Source organism: Spinacia oleracea, chromosome 1 (genome assembly GCF_020520425.1).
Source record: "Spinacia oleracea cultivar Varoflay chromosome 1, BTI_SOV_V1, whole genome shotgun sequence".
Lineage (NCBI taxonomy): Eukaryota > Viridiplantae > Streptophyta > Magnoliopsida > Caryophyllales > Amaranthaceae > Spinacia > Spinacia oleracea.
The window spans coordinates 46,646,321-46,663,466 of NC_079487.1; positions in this window are offsets into that span (position 1 = coordinate 46,646,321).

The following is a 17,146-nucleotide window of genomic DNA, read 5'->3' on the forward strand; positions in this document are numbered from 1 at the left end:
CAAGACTCTCTACTCGACCGCACAAGAGTTGTGCGCCCACACAAGGCTTTTCGTTCGAGCGAATCGTGCAGCTGAGGAATTATGAGCCAAAGAAACCCCATTCGACCGAACAGGGTTCTTCGTTCGGTCGCACATGACGAAGGAAATGTTCTTCGCTGCCTTCGCTCGCACAGGACCCAGTATTTTCTTGAATGACTCATTTACGTTCGGTAGCACAAAAGGTATGTGCGACCGAATGGTTGCGTGGGCTTCTATTTGGGGAAAGTTATAAATAGATTTTTCGATTATTTTGTTAAGTGTAGAATTTTAGTTAATAATTTTAGATTCTCAAAGTTAGTTTTTCAGCATTTCTAGAGAGAGAAACTCTCCTCCATTGAAGCATCAATTTTTAATTCTCTAAACTCTTCTTCTAATTTTGTGCAATTCAATTCAATTTCTTAATTCTTGCTTTTGTTTTGATTGTTGATTCTTCTATAATTCCTTCAATTCATGAATTCTTCTTGATTTTACTTTAGTCAGTTTGATCTTTAATTCTCTTGTTGATTGTTCAATTGCTTGTTCTAGTCTTTAATTCTCTCTTCTTAATCCTTCAATTTCATGCTTGCTAGTGTAGAATTAATGGATTTCTTGATTTCTAGAATGGCTAGTGAGTAGATTTAGGTTAGGGAAATGGGAGAATCTAGGGGCCTAATTAGGGGAATTTGTTGGTTTAATTGATTAATGATTGATGTGATTAAATTGATTTAGTGCTAGGATTTTCCATGATCAATTGAGTAGTAGTTGCAAATGCTAGTTGATTGAGTTAGATTGGAATGTATGATTTAGGTTTGGAAAGACATTGTGAGCCTAGTTCATGCAAGTGAATGATATCACCTATTATATGCTAGCTATCCTAGCTTAGGACTATGCGAAAGCTTTTCTATAGGCTAGGGTGCTTCGCGTGCTCTATCCAAGAGGTGGTGAGTACGTCATTAGTTTTCATTCCCCTATGTGCTATTTCATTGCATCATTCATGATTACTATATGGTAGTTCATTTCCCCCGATTTCCCTAGACTATCCCCAACTCCCTAACGTTTAGCTTCCTTGATTCAATCTAGTTTAATTCTTAGTTTAGCATCTTAGTGATAATTGAAATCAAACCTCTTGTTCGAATTAGCTTGACATTTAAACTCAAGAACCATCGTTTCTTTGGGACGATCCTTTCACTTGCCACTATAATTCATCTAGTTGGTTGGTCTAGTGGTTTATAAATTTTGTTTGATTGTGGCGTTGATCTTTCAACGACGGAAAAACGCCTTATCACAGGGATTCCCCTCAGGCTCTACCCCACAACCACAAATTCAGCAGTGGGGGCTATGCTTGCCCAGGAAATCGAAGGCAAGGAGAACGCCGTATACTACATAAGCAAAAAGATGATCGAGTACGAAAACAAATACACTCAGCTCGAGAAACTCAGCATCGCCTTGGTTTGGGCCACAAAGAAACTACGGCACTACATGCTCTCCCATACAGTCCATGTGTTCAGCAAAGCAGATCCTCTCAAGTATCTATTCGAGAAACCAGCACTCAACGGGCAGTTGTCCAGATGGTTGGTCATGCTAGCAGAATTTGACCTCAAATACATTCCACAAAAGTCTATCAAAGGTTCAGCAGTCTCAGATTTCCTAGCCGACTGTCCTGTCGAGGCAGAAGAGGAAGATTACGACTTATCCGACGAGCAAATCTTAATGACCAGTGATGACAGTTGGTCAATGCATTTCGACGGTGCTTCCAATCAGAATGGATGTGGTGTTGGAGTAATTCTAGTAGCCCCATACGGCACTCACATTCTTATATCAGCAAAACTACAATTCAACGTCACAAACAATGCGGCAGAATATGAAGCATGTATCATGGGCCTGGAAGCCGCCTTAGCACTAGGCGTCTAGAAACTTCGAGTGTACGAGGATTCCTCCCTAATCATCAATCAAATTTCCGGCAAATGGAAAGTAAGAAGCGAGAGTTTAGCTCCATACCAGTCCTATCTCAAACAGCTGTCTGAACAAATAGAAGAGCTCCGCTATACATACCTCCCAAGAGAAGAGAATCAATTCGCCGATGCACTGGCAAAACTGGCTTCAATGATCAACATTCCAAGCAGCATGGCTGAAATGCCACTTACAATTGAAACCCGTCAAGAAGCAGCATATGTCCATGCTATTGACAACGTCGAGCAAGACGAAGATGAGCCTTGGTTTAACGACATTCAAAGGTATCTACAAAATTCAGAGTATCCCCCACACTTTTCAAGCAAGAATCGAAGGGCTATGCGACTACAATCAGCCAATTTCGTCATAGAAGGCGACATTCTATACAAAAGGTCCCTTAGCGGTCCTAACCTCCGATGTGTTGACAAGCACGAAGCTCAAAGAGTCATGGACAACATACATGCAGGAGTCTGTGGCACCCACATGAATGGGTAGATGCTAGCCCTCAAGATCATTAGGGCATGATACTATTAGACTACCCTCGAGCGGGACTGCTACTTCTTTGTCAAGAAGTGTCCTACGTGTCAGAAGTGTGCGAATCTGAAGCACATTCCTCCATCACTACTATACTCTCAATCATCACAGTGGCCATTCTCAGCCTGGGGTATCGACGTCATTGGCAAAGTCACTCCAACAGGCACCGGGGGTCATGAGTTCATACTGGTTGCTATCGACTACTTCACCAAATGGGTCGAGGCCAGATCATTCTAATGTAGGGGAATACAGTTAAACATAATAACATGTGCGGAACAATCTCCAAAGCCAGGAAACATGTATAAAGCACAGATTAAGCAAACTTACATTCGAAGCGTGTTTTCCACAATAATCCGTCGACGAACACGAACAAAGAACTCCACTTGTCGTTCCACTACTTGGTTCACCGACACGATCAGATCCGTCTTGATTACCGTAGCTTAGACAATCGATCAAGAGTTTGTGCTTTTGGGAAGAACAATTCTAATGGAGGCACAGAGAGTTTTAGGGTTTCTCTTGCCTTAGGTTAGAATCTGATTTTTGCATTAGGTTATTGGAAAACGTGAGTTGGAATAATATTATAACCCTTAGGTTATAATATCAACCGGCCAAGGCACATAGGCCATGCGCCAGCCAGCCACGTCCGTGCAAGCCCACACGCGCACAGCCACACAGGCGCTGGGCCTTGGGCCGCGCTGTGTGCGATGCTGCTGCTGTACCTCGCGTGCGCGCGCGCGCCCAGCCAAGGCTTGGGCCTTGGGCGCTGGCTCACTGCTACGCCCAGTGGGCTTTGCGCGCTTGCGCGCCTTGGCTCGTTGGGCTGGCAGCGTTGCCCCTTTCCGTATCCGCGATTAATATATTTCCGATATATTATTTATCGTTTCGTATACGACGAATCACCGTCGTACGATACGATTTATTCGTTTCGCCTAGCTTAAGAATATTCGCGATACGATATACGATTCCGATGCAAGGTCGTATCGTATAATACGTTTTCCAACTAATTCCCGAAAAGCTATTAAATGAATTTCCGATTCATTTAATCCGGTAATCTATTACGTGTCATTGGTGTTACCTTGTAGGTTCAGTCAAGAGTAAGTTGTAAGTTCAATATCCATCAGAACTCACAGATCGGAAGCATTGCTCCAGCTAGCTGTTCCGATCACTTGATCTCACTGAATTAATTGTTCGCAATTAATCTGAACCTTGGTATTAGACTTAATGCACCTTGGGTGAAGGACATATTTCCTTCAATCTCCCACTTGTCATTCAGACAAGTGTGCACCCACATTCCTTTGTCACTTAGTATTACTTACTGAACATAAGGTATGATCCAAGCCATCCTTATTAGGTCCAGAAGTGTTTCTCGGATTACAGAGTTCAACTGTCAAACTTTTGCAGAAGGTTAAGCCTAACCATTCTGAGCACGGCCATGCATTTTACAGTATCTAACTCTCCGAGAGGCCTTGTTACACAACAACACCATATCCTATCAAAGATAGGAGGACAATCCATTCTTGCAATCTATGAACACTCACTTTGATTCATAGTACGCCCAATAACTGCTTTTATAGCCTCCTTTTACGGTGCGACGTTTAGCTAGTATCAAAGCGAACTAATTCTCAAACGAGCAGACATAATCGCTCATGTTCTGAGGAACGGTTTCTAATCACCATTAATGAGAACTACCTATGACATGACTTTAATCTCTTAAAGCGTTCTTATGGTCAATCCGATACAAGATCCAATAAGTATCTATGCAAAAGATTCTGACATCCAGTCACTCTAGTTCAAGAAACAGAACTAAGTAATCTACTTGCAATCTAATCTTCATTAGTCATTGGTCGTCCACCTTTCAATGACCTGGATTATGGATCCTTTGTGACTTCAATATTCAAGTTCACTTATGGGTGTTTCTTTGTCAAAGAATCCATCTTGACATCCCATTTGAATGATTCGAATCACATGGACTTATCATTTAATTCTAAACCACAATTAAATGAATATGAAATAAATAAATTTCATAAATATGAAATGGTTAAACCAATAGTTTTAAACATAGATCTAACAGATGTTCTAAAACAATACTTAGAAAATCAAAGCCATTCTCCAACATCCTTGATTCCCATGGTTGCTACATGTGGGTTGTGTTTCACTTGTGGCAACGGTTTAGTCAATGGATCCGCGACGTTGTCGTCAGTTCCAACCTTGCAAATCCCGATTTCCTTTCTTTAAACGATCTCTTGAAGTATATGAAATCGCCACGGTACGTGCTTGGACTTCTGGTGGCTCCTAGGCTCCTTTGCCTGGGCAATGGCTTCGCTATTGTCGCAATACAACACCAAGTTCTTCGATGAACTTCCGAATCCAAACAGCTTCCTTTGCTGCTTCTGAGGCAGCAATGTACTCGGCTTCAGTTGTAGAATCCGCAATAGTGCTTTGCTTAGCACTTTTCCAGCTTACTGCTCCGCCATTGAGGCAGAACACAAACCCAGACTGTGATCTGAAATCATCTCTGTCGGTTTGAAAGCTTGCATCCGTATAGCCCTTAACAATCAACTCATCTGTACCACCATAAACTCGAAACTGATCCTTAGTCCTTTTCAGGTACTTTAGGATGCTCTTGGCAGCAGTCCAATGCGCCTCACCTGGTTCTGACTGGTACCTGCTCGTTGCACTGAGTGCGAACGAAACATCTGGCCTTGTACAAATCATAGCATACATGATGGATCCAATAGCCGAAGCATATGGAATTCCACTCATCTTTCTACCCTCATCAGATGTTTTGGGACACTGATTCTTGCTTAGATATACGCCATGTGACATGGGTAGATGGCCTCTCTTGGCTTCCATCATATTGAACCTAGCTAGCACTTTGTCAATGTAAGTGCTTTGGCTTAGTCCAATCATCCTCTTAGATCTATCCCTATAGATCTTGATGCCCAATATGTACTGTGCCTCTCCTAAGACCTTCATTGAGAAACACTTCCCGAGCCAAGTCTTTACAGACTCCAACATAGGAATGTCGTTTCCAATAAGCAGTATGTCGTCAACATACAAGACTAGGAATGCAATTTTACTCCCACTGACCTTCTTGTATACACAAGATTCGTCCTGATTCTTGATGAAGCCAAACTTATTGACTGCTTCATCAAATCGTTTATTCCAACTCCTTGATGCCTGCTTTAGTCCGTAGATGGACTTCTTAAGCTTGCATACCTTTCCTTGGTTCTTTTGATCGACAAAACCCTCCGGCTGTGTCATGAACACAGTCTCTTCAAGAACACCGTTCAAGAAAGCAGGTTTGACATCCATTTGCCATATTTCATAGTCATGAAAAGCGGCAATAGCAAGGATTATCCGAATAGACTTAAGCATCGCGACTGGAGAAAAGGTTTCATCGTAGTCCACGCCTTGAACTTGCCTGTAACCTTTTTCTACCAATCTAGCCTTGTATATGTATACAATTCCATCTTTTTCTTTCTTCAACTTGAAGACCCATTTGCATCCGATAGGTGTGAACCCATCCGGCAAATGAACCAAATCCCAGACTTGATTTTCAGACATGGAGTCTATTTCAGATTGCATGGCCTCTAACCATTTAATGGAGCTTGGGCTCGTCATAGCTTGCTTGCAAGTCACAGGTTCATCACTATCCAATATGAGAACGTCTAAGTTTTCAGTCAAGAGGACGCCTGTCCATCTGTCCGGCTGAAAAATAGTTCTATTTGACCTACGAGGGGCAAAAACGTTTTGAGGAAATACTCCCACTGGCTCTTCTAAAGACCTTGGAGGTTCATCAACTTGAACTGCTTCTAAAGAGTTCTGAGTTCGTTGTTCGTCTCGAATCTCTTCGAGGTCTATTATTCTCCCACTTGTCAATTTGGAAATATGATTTCTTTCCAAAAAGACACTGTCACGAGCAACGAATACCTTGTTGTCTGACTTGTTGTAGAATAATACCCCATAGTTTCTTTTGGATACCCAACGAAGAAACATTTGTCAGATTTAGGTTGTAGCTTGTCCGAAATTAATCGCTTGACATATGCTTCGAAACCCCAAATCTTCATAAAAGACAACTTTGGAAGTTTCCCAGTCCAAAATTCGTATGGAGTCTTTTCAACAGCTTTTGACGGAGCACGATTCAGTGTGAGTGCTGCAGTTTGCAACGCATGTCCCCAGAACTGTAAAGGAAGTTCGGCCCGACCCATCATTGACCTGACCATATCGAGTAAGGTCCTATTTCTCCGTTCCGACACTCCATTCCATTGAGGTTTCCCCGGAGCAGTCAATTCAGAAAGAATACCGCATTCTTTTAGATGGTCATCAAACTCGCGGCTAAGATATTCGCCTCCTCGATCCGATCTCAGAGCTTTGATTTTCTTGCCATGTTGATTCTCTACTTCTTTTTGAAATTCTCTAAATTTCTCAAACGATTCAGACTTGTGCTTCATTAAGTAAATATAGCCATATCTACTGAAGTCGTCCGTAAACGTTATGAAATAGCTGAACTCACCTCTAGCTTTCGTACTCATAGGCCCACATACGTCCGTATGTATTAGCCCTAGTAGTTCGCTTGCTCTTTCTCCCACCTTTGAGAAAGGTTGCTTTGTCATTTTGCTAAGTAAACAAGATTCGCATTGATCCATCTTCTCTAAGTCGAATGATTCTAGAATTCCTTTCCGTTGAAGTAATTTCATGCGCTTTATGTTTATATGGCCTAATCGACAATGCCACAGAAATGTGAGATCCGAATAACCAGTTTTAGCCTTTTTGGTATTTATGTTATAAATGTGTTTGCTCGTATCTAGCACATAAAGACCGTTTTCTTGTTGTGCTAAACCATAAAACATTCCATTCAAAGAAAAAGAACAACTATTGTCTTTAAATTGAAAACTAAAACCTTTAGAATCCAAACTTGAAACGGAAATGATGTTTCTGGTGATACTAGGAACATAGTAACAGTTTTCTAGTTCCAAAACAAACCCACTAGGCAAAGAAATAAAAGAAGATCCTACGGCTAATGCAGCAATCCGTGCTCCATTTCCAACGCGTAGATCCAAATCGCCTTTATCAAGCTTTCTACTTATCCTTAGTCCCTGTGAATTGGAACATAAGTGTGAGCCACAACCAGTATCTAATACCCAAGAAGTAGAATTAGCAAGATTACAATGTATTACATACATACCTGAAGTAGAAGCAACGTTCCCGTTCTTCTCATCTTCCTTCTTCTTCAAGCAATCCCTCTTCCAATGCCCCTTCTTCTTGCAGTAGAAGCATTCAGAGTCGGCAGGAGAACGAGTTGCCCTTTTCTGTTTACCAGAACCGACGCCATTGGACTTGGATGAGGGCGAAGCCTTGCCCTTACCCTTCTTGCCCTTGTTCTTGCCTGATTTCTTGAAATTCTTGCCCTTACGCACCATAAGCATATCATGCTTATTCTCTTGCTTGAGCGTCTTTTCAGCGGTTTTCAGCATACCGTGAAGCTCAGTAAGAGATTTCTCCATGCTGTTCATGTTGTAATTCAACTTGAACTGATCATAGCCATTATGAAGCGAATGGAGAATGATGTCAATAGCCATTTCATTTGAGACGTTAGAATCTAGAGCTCTCATGTTCTCAAAGAGTCCAATCATTTTAAGAACATGTGGGCTCACTGGTTCTCCTTTCTTGGGCTTAGTCTCAAGGATCAACCTCTGAGTCTCGAATCTTTCGATTGTGGCTTGGTCCTGAAACATGTTCTTCAACTCCGACATGATTTGGTAAGCATCCGAGTTAATGAACGTTTTCTGAAGTTCAGGACTCATGGATGCAAGCATCACACATTTGACATCCCTGTTGGCCTGAATCCAACGATTAAGGGCAGCTTGAGTTACCTCCGGCCCAGCCTCTTCCGGTAACTCTTCCTCAAGGACATATTCTCTTTCCTCATGCATAAGAACTATTTGTAAGTTCCTTTGCCATTCGAGGAAATTGTTGTCATTCAACGTCTCTTTGTCGAGAATTGAATCCAAGTTGAAAGTGTTATTGTTTGCGGCCATTTTTTATTACTACAATTGAAAATAATTTGCAATAAATAACCATTCATACAATTCAATAACTTTGAAATAAAAGCAAAACATGCAATCATTAAAGCTATTAAAACATTTCATTCATGAAAAAAGCAAAAACATGGTCCGAAATGAATGAAACGATTCCAAGACCCCAAAAGTCCTAAATCCTTAAGCAGCTTTAGCATGTCTTAAGTAGTTTAAGATTTTAGGTAAGAAAAACCTATTGCTAGTAATCTCCAAATTACTCTTGGTTAATAAATTAATGCCATAATTTATCCCATTGCCACAACTTAATGCCATTGTTGTTTGAGTTGTAACCACAATCAACGTGCTCCTTTAGGACGCCTTACCACCTAAGTCAACTAAAATAGCACCTCGCTTTAGCGAAAACCTACTATCTTAGATCCCTAGATTTTTGTAAGTGTTGATTTGGAAGGCAATTTTAAAACTCAATATTACTTGGACCTAGTTGTTTCTATGTTGGTTCGATTATTTAGTGAACTTAAAACTAATCGATTCGTAGGAAACAACCTGTTCATGCAAAGCATACATACATTCATACATCCCCGCATAATATATATATTAAATTGCATAAATAATTGGTGATCTAGTATGGCCCAAAACTTCTTGTCTTGAAGCATCCAATCTTCATCACCTCCTTGTTAGCTTGGCATCGTCTTGAATCTTCGTTCAAATGCTAACTTAAAGTTCTAAACTTAGAAATACTTGAAAATAATAAATTACATCAAAATTTCCATGGTACTCAGACCATATTTAAAACTTTACATTCAAAGATAGAACGGTGCGCAGACCGTATTTAACTATCCTAAATTTGGCCATACTAGTCACTTGGTGTACCTACATTACATAAAATATATATTCTACGCATTCACCCATTCGTATGCTAAAACGAATGGCCCATGTTAATATGCAAGTATTTACGTTAATTAATTAAAATTCACGTTCACATAAACGCGTCCTAAAAGATTAATCAATTTCCAAATTATTAATCCTTAGACTTATTCTAGTTAAAATTGAATTTAATTAAAATAATGCGCACGAAATAATTAAAATAATTATTTCATTTCAATTTCATTTAGTGGCTCCCACTTAAACCAATAATTATTCCGGATAATTAATTATGAAATATTAAATTAAAACTCGCGGCCCCGCCCAAGCAAATAAAATATTAAATTAAATATCCCGTTAGCCCAAATTAAAACAAATATACGAAGCCCAACGAATTAAACGATTTTAAAAAAACGTTCAATTGCCTAATCGGGCTAGGCTTGCGCCCAGGCCCGCCTTGCGTGAAGCCCAAGAGCACACGAGCATTGCCCGCACTCCACCCCATCGTGCGTGCGGCCCAAGAGCACACGAGCAATGCCTGCGTGCCCCAGGCCCATCGCACCGCATGCGCACCGCGTACCCGCAGCCATGCTGCCCCTGCGTTGCGTGTGTTGTGCATCGAGTGTGCTGGACGTCGCAAGGCTTGCCCTTGCTTCGTCGCCCCGCAAGTGCCCTCGCCTGCCCCTTCCTTGCCTAGCGCACACGAGGCACGCAGCCTTGCTGCTGCTGTTCGTGTCGCATGGCTCGGCGAGCACAATGGCCTCGTATGGCTCGACGAGCCATACTTCCACCATGCTCATGTTTGTGTTTTTGGTTCGTAATACGGGCCAACTTAATTAAAATTAAATTTAGTTCACGAACTTGCATTAATTTTATTTTTCAAAAAAAAGTTACGATTTAATTTTCGAAAAACAATGATTTTTAACGATTTAATAAACTTTAACGACAATCCAATTTCGTAAAATTAATAAATAAAGGGCTAACAATATTCAAACTTTTTAGAACGATCGAATCAACTTTAAAGTTTGAACTTTTAATTAATAAAATCCGAAACTTTATATCGTTCATAAACAATTAAATTTCAGATTATTAATAATTTGGTTTAAGTGCGATTAAAATTAACGAAACCATTCAAAATTTTAATCCAATAATTTTTAAAATTAGCCACTGACCCATGAAATTATACCCCCTTCTTCAATTAACCGAATTATTAAACCAAAATTAATTAAAATTCAATTAGGGTTGTAAATTTAACGAATTGGGGAAGGGCAAAATTAGGGTTTATACTTATCGGGAAAGGCAAGATCAAGAATGTACCCAGCAACATTGTGTCAAAATTTCAAGCAATTCCGAGTAGTTTAGGTCGACCTTTTAATTGAATTACTGTCCGACACTTTTAATTTTTAATGAAAAATTAACAAAAACGCCCAAAAAACGATGCTTCGAGGCCTGTTTTCGCAATTCTATTCTCATGATTTGATCTTAGAAAATCGTTTTCCAACAGATTACGGTTTTAAAAATCGAAAAAGCGAATATTTTTTATTTCGGAACTGCAAATTTCGCAAATAATCCCATAATTCGAAAATATTCCTAAAATTTCGACAATGCAAAAACAATAATAATCATGCTAATTCATGCTTTGAATACATAAGGCTCATGATACCACTGTAGGGGAATACAGATAAACATAATAACATGTGCGGAACAATCCCCAAAGTCAGGAAACATGTATAAAGCACAGATTAAGCAAACTTACATTCGAAGCGTGTTTTCCACAATAATCCGTCAACGAACACGAACAAAGAACTCCACTTGTCGTTCCTCTACTTGGTTCACCGACACGATCAGATCCGTCTTGATTATCGTAGCTTAGACAATCGATCAAGAGTTTGTGCTTTTGGGAAGAACAATTCTAATGGAGGCTGTAGACACCTACTTTTGTCCCCATTCCCGAAAGGGAAAGGTTCGATGATGAAAACGTAAATCTCCACTTGACAACGCATCTCCTATAAAATAATGAATCTCAAATCCCCTTTTCATTTCACCTGAAACCTGCTATTTATAGAAACCTGTTATTTATGGAAACCTGCTAAAAATAGTAACTGCCGTAATAGGTAGTTGTTAAAAGTGGCAAGTCATAAAAGATAGAAACCTGTCAGAATTAGGTGTTGCACTCCAACATAAATTCTAAATGAGATAGAAATTGCGAGAGAATCTTATTCCTAATATGATTCGAAAGTAAGAGTCACGTATTGATTAAAATCCTAACGAGCCTAGAGTTCGTAACGGGCCCAGACGCATCCCGTCACAAGGTTAATACGCACTAAAGGACTCAATTAAATCTCAAATACTCCGGATTCTAGGAATCTGAATCTGACTAAGAAAAACAGCCCAGACCCTATTTTCAACGCCTGGCTCTGGGCGCCGAAATCTTCGGCGCCCAGGCCTGGGAGCTGAAAATACCTGGTACGTGTTTTTTCCTAATTCCTCGTGGATTAGAGTTCTGCAATTCTATCTTTCCACGAACTCTTTCCTATAAATAGACCCTTAAGTTCGACGTGAAAGAAACACAACAACACACAATTATATTCTGAGTATTGACTCTAAACCCCTAAGCATAAGCCTCACGCTGCAAAACTGATCACGCGTTCTGTCGCAATCGATCCATAAATCGAACAGAACGTATCCCGTCCCATAATTTGAGATTCGTTAAATAAAAGGAGAAATAGGAAAGTCAATGTGGTTAGTTTTCTGAGAACCGTGACGCACCTCTCAAGGGTGCCTCGTAATGTGTCCCTTTTCCATGGTTTAATTGCTTTCCTCGCCCTTTTATGAACTGTTAAACTAACTAAAATCTGATTGTTCGATCACGCTTAATAAATATGATATTTTTGGGAAATTGGATTATCATGCTAGGTCCCTTAAAACAATCTAAATCAGATAATCGCGTTCGATCTAGTACTATATGTTGCATATTGATAAAATCAACTCAGATTAGTTTAATAGTTAACGCATGTCCCTTCAATTATTTATGCTCAGCTAGTAAGGATATCCTGCCTCTGGAGTTATCGAAGAGTGAGTACTCCTCTCGGTAGTTACAGTCCCCCGAACCCTCAATCTCTACCCTGCGGGTGTACGTTGAGCGATCCCCACCACCAGAGATCACAAGGGAACCTACGGCCGTCGTGGTCAAACATAATTGCACTCCCTTTATGTCACGATAACCGGGTTTTGTCAGTTTTTCTCATTGTCGTTAAAAAATGAATGGCGACTCCTATATTACTAGTCAATTGGGTATAAACTCACAGGAAATCCAATTACACTTGATTTGACAAAAAGAAGCGTCACACCCACGAGGGACGAGGTCACGCATTAGCCTCGTGCTTTTTCGACCCCCTCATAGTGGCGACTCCACTGGGGATAGTGAAGGAAATACTCGTGCTTGTAGGTAACCAAAATAGCCGAAGAGTGAAACGATCCTACCCCGCGTTTATTTCCCAATCAAGTTGAGACGACCTGAAAATCAGCATATTAATGTGAACGGACAGAACCGCATAACGAATCTTGGCTCCCTTGGTGTTTCATCTTGGGAGTTGGGACTAAGGATACCCATCCCCAACCGGGGGGTGCATACGCTTCGAGTGTTGTCCATTTGGCACTTTCGCTAGTAGTACACCCGTCCCAAACCCAATCGCTCGCCCATTAGGTCCCTCTCGCCTGCATGCCCCCTTGGCTTGCACTTGCGGGTTGGCCTCTTGAGCGAAATTCGTCTGCTGAAGACACTACCTCGACCGGGGCATGTGTTGGATCTACGATAGAAGCGGTACCAAGCCAGGCGCAAATAACTACCCATAGAAGCCTATCATAAACTACATGACATATTATTTTCCTCATGATGGAATGTTAGTTATGTGTAGCGAAATATATGATTGTGTGTGACAAACTATCCTAGAAAAACCAACGACCTTAAAAATCGCCCAAACATTCATAAACCAATTTGCCAAAGAGTTATACCGAAACACGTGTTCCACAAACCCGAACGATCGCCACAAAAATAAGCGACGCTCGGGATGGCCTGTAACGAATCCCACAAACGCTGCACAATGCGTAAAGGACGTTATTAGGCAAGCACGCAAAATCAAAGTCGCGTAAACAAAACTAGACGCAAACAGAAAACGAGAACCAGCCAGGGACGCATTTTCAACGCCCCTGGTTGGGCGCCAGAATTTCTAACGCCCTACGCTGGGCGCTGAAGTTGCTGCTTGGCCTTCTGGTCAGGCGCAGCAGCCTCGGTGCCCGCGCAAAAGGAAAATGCGTAGCAAAAAACAGTGTTCGTAAAAAGAATTGCTACGAGGGCGTAAGAAAAGCACTCAATTTCAAAAGCGACTCGTAAAAAATTAATAACTCTTTGCGTCGTTGTTAGGCCTCCTACGACGACAATGCTCGGCACTAAAAACAGAACATGCTAATAATTATGAATGTCACACGGGCAAGTGTTTCGAAAATCCAAAGAATGACCAAAAGAAAAAAAAACTAAAAAGTGTACCAACAAAAGAAAGAGTGAAAAACCAATAGAGAGAGTCGAAGTCTAGACTAAATAATACTTGAAACTTTGGGACCTAAACTTCAGCTTATCTTATGCATAGGACTGGTCCTGCCACTTGGTGCCGATTAGGAAATCAATGGTTAGTGCGCCTCGAAGATACATCGCCAGCACCAGGTTTAGTGACTCCAAGCTCCGTCCGTCATCCCTCATTTCAAGGATCTCCGTTTCCCCTACCTCGATTCGCACCCTCAAACATGTCCATCGAAGAATTGCAAGAGCAGATGGCTCAAATGACCCAACTCATGGGACAACTGAAAATGGAAAATGAAGCCTTAGCGGCTGCGCAAGCCAAAAACGACCTCGATAACGAGAAGAGGATTGAAAAAATGGTCCTACAGCAAACCATGGGGAGCAAGTACTTCTCCCTCGATCCTGAACCTTTTCCTCGAAAACTACCAGAAAAGTTTAGTTCATCTGACTTACCAAAGTTTAAAGTCACGGACAATCCCCGTGATCATCTATTGAGCTTTGTGAATGCCATGAACTTGAAAGGCGTGGACAAGTCCATGTATTTACCTGCCTTTCCCTTGTCCTTGGAACCTGTGCCGCTCAAATGGTACTATCACCAGGACCCTAAGCTCTTCCCCACTTGGGAAGACTTTGTCAATGTCTTCATCAAGCAATACTCGTCGAACATGGATTTTCAAGTCACCATGCGCGAGCTGGAAGTTCTCTTCCAAAAGAAAAATGAGGGTTTCACAACCTACTTTGCTAGATGGAGAGATCAGGCGGCCCAGCTAATCAATAGGCCTCCCGAAACAGAATTGGTCCAAAAATTCATTGACAATCTGGACCCGGCCTACAGACAGCACCTTAGGTACCTGGGACTTGACACTTTCAAAAGAGTTTATGATGTGGGAATAAAGATCGAGGATGATCTCGCAAAAACAATACAAAGTAAACCCGCATATAAAAGCAATACCTACAACAGGGGCAACACATCCCAAGCCCAAGAAGTCCATGCCGTAGAGCAGACTCCCGCCCGAAGAAGCCCTGGAAGATGGGTCCGAGACCGAAAGTTTGCACCACTCGGGTCGACTTTGGTACAAGCCTTTGAAAGACTAACCAATCAAGGAAAGTTGAGACCTATAGGCCCCACCCGTGACCCTCCTGTCAAGAACAAATATTGGGTCGAAGGTACTTACTGCAAATTCCATCAAGGAAATGGGCATGACACCGAAAACTGCTGGAATCTAAAACATACGATCCAGGACATGATAGAGGATGAAGTGATACCTCTCCCTAACGTTGGCAAACCCAACAACGACAAGAGCCCGCTCGGCTCTTGTCACATCTCTCTCGACCAACCAGAAAATGAGAACTTCGACCCTACGGTGTACATTACACCCCATGGTGCACCACCCGCTGTGGTCCCTATGGATCGAATCGAGAGAGAAGTATGTGGTGTGTGGAACGATGATGCTGAAGATATTTACCTATCTCAAGTGTTGGGCCAGGACCTCGTTACTGAAACTTGGCCCGGGTATGCTCTCATTGACACCACCCCTCAGGAGCCCGAGGTCGACAACCTCACCCGATCCGGAAGGATATACCAACCGGATATTCACCCACCTCCTATGGGCGATATCCCAGTTAGGCAAACTCCTGAGAATGGACGGCACACCACCGTCGCGGAAGTCATTGAAAATCGTCTCTTGAAACAACTAAAAAGAACCAAAGTCGAAGTTACCATCTGGAATCTCATGTGTACTTCAAAGGAACATCGCGAAAAGCTTATTCGCTCACTCGACCTCATCTCAGTACCTACAGCTATCACACCTGACTCACTGGTTAGCCATGTCACGAGAGATGCCGGAGAAAAGGCCATAGTTTTCACTGATAAAGACTTGCCCAAAGAGGGGGGTGCTCACAACAAAGCCCTTTATCTAGTGGTTGGATGCAAAGGACAAAACATCCCTCTAGCGCTCGTAGATAACGGTTCGGCGGTCAATGTTTGCCCATTGCAAACCGCCCATTGCTTGGGGCTAGGAAATGATGACTTCAAAACCTCCACGAAAGGGGTACGAGCTTATGATAACTCCCGAAGGCCTGTGTTGGGAAAAATCAACCTCACCATACAAACCGGGCCTGTGGCATGCACCACGGAGTTTCAAATAATTGACATCAAGCCCACTTTCAACCTCCTCTTGGGGCGACCTTGGCTCCATGACTTAGGAGGTGTGGCTTCTACCTTGCACCAAATGGTTAAACTTAACCATAATGGGATAATACTAGAAATCCGCGCCCCTCCCCCCGACGTCAGTTGTACTATGGTTGGAACGGCCGAAACTGCAGACGACCTTTATGGGTTTCAAATGGAAGAAACAATCCAGTTCATCGAAGATTATGATCCAGCATTCCTAGACCCGCATGCATCCCGAGTCATCCCTAGAATGCTGTTAGCTCAAGGTTATTTCCCTGGAACCCCATTGGGCATAAGAAAGAAGGAAAGCACATTCCATCCTTTACCCAACAAATCTACTCCCTTTGGCTTAGGCTATGAACCAACGGAGGAAGATAATGCTAACCGCCTGTGAGGGGGTCGAAAAAGCACGAGGCTAATGCGTGACCTCGTCCCTCGTGGGTGTGACGATTCTTTTATTCAATCAATTGTAAATGGATTTCCCGTGAGTATACACTCAATTGACTAGTAATATAGGAGTCGCCATTCAGTTTTTAACGACAATGAGAAAAACTGACAAAACCCGGTTATCGTGACATAAAAGGAGTGCAATTATGTTTGACCACGACGGCCGTAGGTTCCCTTGTGATCCCTGGTGTGGGGATCTCGCAACATACACCCGCAAGGTAGAGATTGAGGGTTCGGGGGACTGTAACTACCGAGAGGAGTACTTTGCTCGTCGATAATTCAGAGGCAGGATATCCTTACTAGCTCAGCATAAATAATTGAAGGGACATGCGTTAACTATTAAACTAATCTGAGTTGATTTTAGCAATATGCAACATATAATACTAGATCGATCGTGATTATCTGATTTAAGTAGTATTAAGGGACCTAGCATGATAATCCAATTTCCCGAAAATATTATATTTGTTAGGCGTAATAGAACAATCAGATATAGTTAGTTTAACAGTTCATAAAAAGGGCGAGGAAAGCAGTTAAATCATCGAAAAG